Source organism: Mauremys mutica, chromosome 12, assembly GCF_020497125.1.
Source record: "Mauremys mutica isolate MM-2020 ecotype Southern chromosome 12, ASM2049712v1, whole genome shotgun sequence".
Taxonomy (NCBI): domain Eukaryota; kingdom Metazoa; phylum Chordata; order Testudines; family Geoemydidae; genus Mauremys; species Mauremys mutica.
In genome coordinates, this window is record NC_059083.1 from 62,575,110 (window position 1) to 62,580,597 (window position 5,488).

Consider the following 5,488-nt stretch of genomic DNA (forward strand, 5'->3'; position numbering starts at 1 on the left):
AATCTCAGGCGCTGCTGCTGTCCCATGCTGAGCTGCTGGTGCTGGGACTGGGATCTTTTACCTCCTCACCTGAGGGGGCTGGAAGATCCTCAGTGACCGGGCAGGGCGATGCCCCCTGCTGGGAATGAGGGCTGGGCTCCTGGGGCCGCTGCTGCCCATACAACAAGCCCCAGAGCCTCCCTGCCTGGGCTGGGTCCTTCCTGTCTGCGAAACCGCATCCTGAGCCAGCTCCATCTGGGCCTGGTCGAGGCCTCTCCCAGCTCGGCGCCTGCGCCGGGAGCTGGTTTTGTTCACCAGAAGGCTGGGCATTTCCGCCTTCTGGCCTGGGTGGGAGCTGCTTCCCCGCCAGCGGGGACGGAGAGGTTGCTCTGCCCCTTGGGAAGATGGCAGCTGCTTCCCTCAGGCTCTGGGGCCACCTGCAGAGCCTTCTTCCTGAACATCCTCAGGAGCCTGGCCATCCTGGAATCGAGCGGGGAGCAGGTGTGAGTCTGGGCTCAAGGTAGCCTTTCACTCATGGGCCTTTTCGGTCCCTCCTCAGCCCTGCTCCAACCAGAGCAGCCCCTTTTCCCCCATCAGGAGTGCAGGGAGTGCAAGCTACGCACACTGGCAGGAGTTCACTGCATGATCTGCTCCCGGTGTTCCCCCTTGTAATCCCTGCTGCTGCAATATCCAGGAAGTCTCATCCTTTTAGAGCAATGGGGTCAGGCCCAAAGAACATCGGTTACTCTGGACAAGCAGCCCCCTCCTGTCATCCCAGGCCACACTCCCCCGCCCAGGCTAGAGAAGGAACAGAACCCAGGAGTCCGGACTTCTCCTGGGAAACCATTCCCCACGTCAAAGTCACAAAGACCCTAGGCACAGGAAGACCAGGGCCCTCCTCATTTCCCATTGATTTCCATGCTCAGCAGCTCACAGGGTCTGGCCCAGATCAGAGACTCTAAGCCTGGGGAACAGTGTCCCACAAGGGAAGGGCTGGGAGCCCCATTGCTGGGACCTTTCCAAACACACTGGAGACGGCTCTGGAGAAGCCCCTGCCCAGTCTGAGAGTGAGGGGCTCTTGGGGGCTGTGAGCAAATGAAATCCCCCTTTGGAGATATTCTGCCTCTCTCCAGATAGACAGGGGAAGCCACCGAGGAACTCTAATGCCACTCACTTGCTCTAGGTGATGGTATGATGATGGATGGCGGATGTTCAGGGTCAACAGATGTCCCTTGCCCTCCTCCTCACTTTCCAAGCCCAAGGCAGGCTGGAGAGGGTGGTAACCTGAGGAGTTACCCTGGCCAGCCAGCAGGCAGGGTGATGACTCTAGGGCGATCGGCTGTCGGTGAAAACAAGAGTCTGTCTTATTGCCAGGGGATGGAGAAAGTCAGCCAGCAGCAGCGGGGTGCAGAACACTGCCCTGGTGCAGAGGTGACAGCGGCTCCATGATCCTGATATCCCAGCACTTTACACACCTTCCTGGAGCCTCCCAACCCCCCTGGGCTGTAGCAATGGGACCCCAACCCTACTGATGGCAAATGGGCCTCAGCTACCGGCTCAGGGTCACACCGAGTGTCAGAGCCATGGATGGACCCCTTCACTAACCACTGCTGCACACTCCCTCCCACAGCTGGCAATTGCAACCAGGCCCTCATATCCGGTCCCCCTGCCTTTGAGAGGGAGGGTCACTCCTGGCTCCATTGCTGCCTATTGATCTGTGGGCCTGGGCAAGTTGCTCCCCATCTCTAGGGCTCTCTGGGACTCACATCCCCGAATGGGCTTTAAAAAAGACAATGGTTAAAGTTTGGCCCCAACTATTTCTTGTTTCTCTACACTAGCCATTTTAGCAAAGTTTAGAATTCTTGACGTTCAGCACCTGGAAACGTCCGTTTCTCCTTCGCAGACAGCTTGAGCCTCCCTCCCCACCCAGGCTCTCTGCTGCCTGGAGTTAGAGAATTGACCCTATTCCCATTGCACCTGCCCAAGGTGTCACACAGCAAAGCGGTGACAGAGCCAGAAAGAGAAGCCAACAGTCCTGACTCCTGTTCTAACTAACAGACAACAACCCCCACGGAGGCAGGGACAGAGCCCAGGAAATAAGGGGTGAAAATTTTCATGGAAACTGTTTTCTGTCAGAAAATCCATTCAGACTAAACCACTTTGTTTCTTGAAATCATAACAAATAGGATGAAAATTCTTTGCAAAAATATTTGTTTGCAAACGAGCATTTACTGTTTGTCATAGTGCATTAAACTGTCTCATCGTACACAAAGAGGCGACACTGTGTTCTAGAAAATTAGATGAGATGCTTCAGTCTGAGCTAAGTAGTTGCTGCTCTTAACAATTTCAAAAGAATAAAATACCAATAAAATAGACTATTATGTCATAATCTGATATGGCTCAATGTGATAGGACACCTCCTATTCTGCACTGCTACTAGTGACACTCTTCAATAGAGCCCCATCATCCACCCATTGCAAGGTAGGTGGGACAGGATTGTTATTCGTACTTGACAGAAGGAGAAACTAAGGCTGAGAAAGGAGCAGTGACTTGTCTTAGCTGATGCAGCCAGTCTGTAGCAGAGTTGCTCTCAAATGAGCTACAGACCAACAATTGTCCATAGTAAATATTCAGCAAGTATTTTAGAAGAATTGGAACGTTAGAGAGGATCATGAACTGCCTCGAGACAATTAATAGAGAGCAGCATCAACATTGGTCAAACATATAACTGGTTGTGACTTATTTGCTTGGTCATAAAAGAAAACAACAAAGACCAGAGTTTCCTCCCTGTCAATAGCCCCCTCCTCAGCCAATCAAGGTTGAGACTTTGAGGGGTGGGAGGCTAAGGGTTCTCAACAAATAGCCCAAAAGAATGATGCAGGTCACCACCGAGGGGATCACTCTCGGAGCACTATTCCAGTCTCACCTCTCTGTGATGGCCTACCGCCCCCCGGCCCCCGGCCCCCGCTGCACACACAGAGCTCCTGGTGGTGGGAGTTGAGCAGAGGAAAAGGACGAAGCACGAAGAGAAAGGTAGGAGGGACAGAGGAAAAGAGAAAACAAAAAGGGAAAACCAGTGATTCTAAGGGACAAAGCCCTACATTGGGAATACAATGCTGCCACCTCAATCTAGTGTTTTCCATTGCTAGAATTCAGCCGGCACCTGATGGACCAGACTGAACTGGTTCCAAACCTCTCGGAGGCTCTTACCTTCTATACAGGGACATCTGTTTTCTAGCAAAATCAATAGAAGAAAAGGAGAAAACTCCGAAGAGGATCCTCCTTGCGCTCACGTAGGTGAAAATGAATTCTCTCTCAGTCCTCAAGGAGAGACCTCGAGAAGGAGACATGCTGAAGCAAAGCCACAGGGATCTCCATTGTTGCCCCTGTCCTGCACCCCTGTCCTGCCTGGCTGATATCAAGATCTCTCTGTAAGATCATCGCCTCCCCACCACCTTTGTCCAATAGGCTGAGGTCTTCCCAAAGGCCCTTGTGATGTCACTGCCACACCCACCCCTCCCCTGCAGTGCTGATGTCCTGCCCCTGTCCAGCCACATTGGATGTTTGAGCTGCTTCCCCTGGATCACTCTGCTCAATGACTCTTCATTGTGGGGATGACACTGACTACACAGTAGAACACCAGAGGCTCTTCCCCGGGCCGCAATCAGGTTTTCATAAGTTAGTAGACTTTATGGCCAGAAGGAACCATTAGAGTATTTAATCTGATCCCCTGCGTATCCTAAGGCTTCCTGTATGACAGAAGAGTTGGGTTTTTCTTTTACTCAAACATTTTCCGGAAAGGCATCTAGTATTTATTAGAAGATATCATGAGATGGAGAAGCCATCATTTCTCTTGGTAGTTTGTTCCAATGATGAATCACCCTCTTACAAATCTGAGTCTTATTGTCATTATACTTTTTCTGATTTCTGCTTCCATCCATGGGGTCTTGTCATGCCTGTCTTTGCTAGATAAAAGAGCCCTTTTATACTAAACATTTTCTCTCCATAAAGTCAAGCAACTCACTTCTTATTCTTCTTTTGTACATACTAAACAAATTGAGCTTTTTCAATATATCATTAAGGAATCATCCCCAACACTCAACTATGAATCTTTTCTGTACCCTCTCCAATTTTTTTAACATAATATTAAAAAATGTGGACACAAGAACTGGATTCAGCATTCCAATATCAGTCTCACCAATGCTGTATCGCTTCCCTTTCCATACTCACTACTCTATCCATCCAAGAATGGCTTTAACCTTTTTTACCATAGTTTCACATTGACAGATTATGTTGAGCAGCTCATCCACTATGGCCCCGAAATCCTTTTCAGGGTCACTGCTTTCCAGCGGACTGTCCCCCATTCTGTAGGGTGTCGCCTGACTCCTTTGTTACTGGAAGTATGGGTTTGCATATGGCTTTATTAAAACCTAAGTATTCAGTAAGTATTTTAGAAGAACTAGCCCATTAGAGAGAGAATCATGAATTACTCAAAGACAATGAATGGAGAAAAGCAGCAAGAGCAATCAAACACATGTTTGGTTATATGGCTTATTTCTTTGGTCTTAAAAGAGAGTAACAAGGACCTGAGTCTCCTCCCTCACAATAGCCCCATTCTCACCCAATCAGCACTGAGACTCTGAGAATCAGAAAGCTGAGAGGTCTCACCAGATATCCCAGGTCACCACCGGAGGGAGTCACTCTTAGAGCACTATTCCAGCCACATGTCTTTGGTAGGGCCTCCCGCAATGAGAGTTGGAGTGCAAACTCCCCCACCCCCCACTCCACATGCACAGACAGGTCGTGGTGGTGAAAGGAGAGCAGGGGAAAAGGACAAAGATGCAAGAGAAGAAGAGAAAGGAGTGGGAGATAGGAAAAGGGAAAACAAAAAGGAGAAACCTCAACGTCCCCAGTAATTCTAAGGGACAAAGTCCTAGGTCGGCAATAAAATGCTGCCCCCACAATCTAGTGTTTTCCTTTCCTAAAAATCAGCCTGCACCTGATGGATCAGACTGAACAGGTTCCAAACCTCTCGGAGGCTCTTACCTTCTATACAGGGACGTCTGTTTTCTAGCAAAATCAATAGAAGAAAAGGAGAAAACTCCGAAGAGGGTCCTCCTTGCGCTCACATATGTGAAAATGAATTCTCTCTCGGTCCTCAAGGACAGACCTCGAGAAGGAGACATGCTGATGCAAAGCCACAGGGATCTCCAAGGTTGCCCCGGCCCTGCCTGGCTGATGTCAAGATCTCTCTGTGAGATCATCGCCTCCCCACCGCCTTTGTCCAATAGGCTGAGGTCCTGCCAAAGGCCCTTGTGATGTCACTGCCACACCCACCCCTCCCCAGAAGTGCTGATGTCCTGCCCCTGTTCAGCCACATTGCATGTTTGAGCTGCTTCCCCTGGATCACTCTGCTCAATGACTCTTCATTGTGGGGATGACACTGACTACACAGTAGAACACCAGAGGCTCTTCCCCAGGCCGCAATCAGGTTTTCATAAGTTAGTAG

The 5,488-nt window shown here is 50.0% G+C and overlaps 1 long non-coding RNA gene across 1 annotated transcript; it reads right to left on the reverse strand.

The window, feature by feature from the left end:
- Positions 1 to 291: 291 nt before the first annotated feature.
- Positions 292 to 5,163, reverse strand: LOC123345166. The gene is made up of 3 exons (XR_006572737.1): positions 5,026 to 5,163; positions 1,154 to 1,318; positions 292 to 459 (listed from the first exon to the last, which is right to left on the reverse strand). It is a non-coding gene; the product is annotated as an uncharacterized LOC123345166 (long non-coding RNA).
- Positions 5,164 to 5,488: the final 325 nt, after the last annotated feature.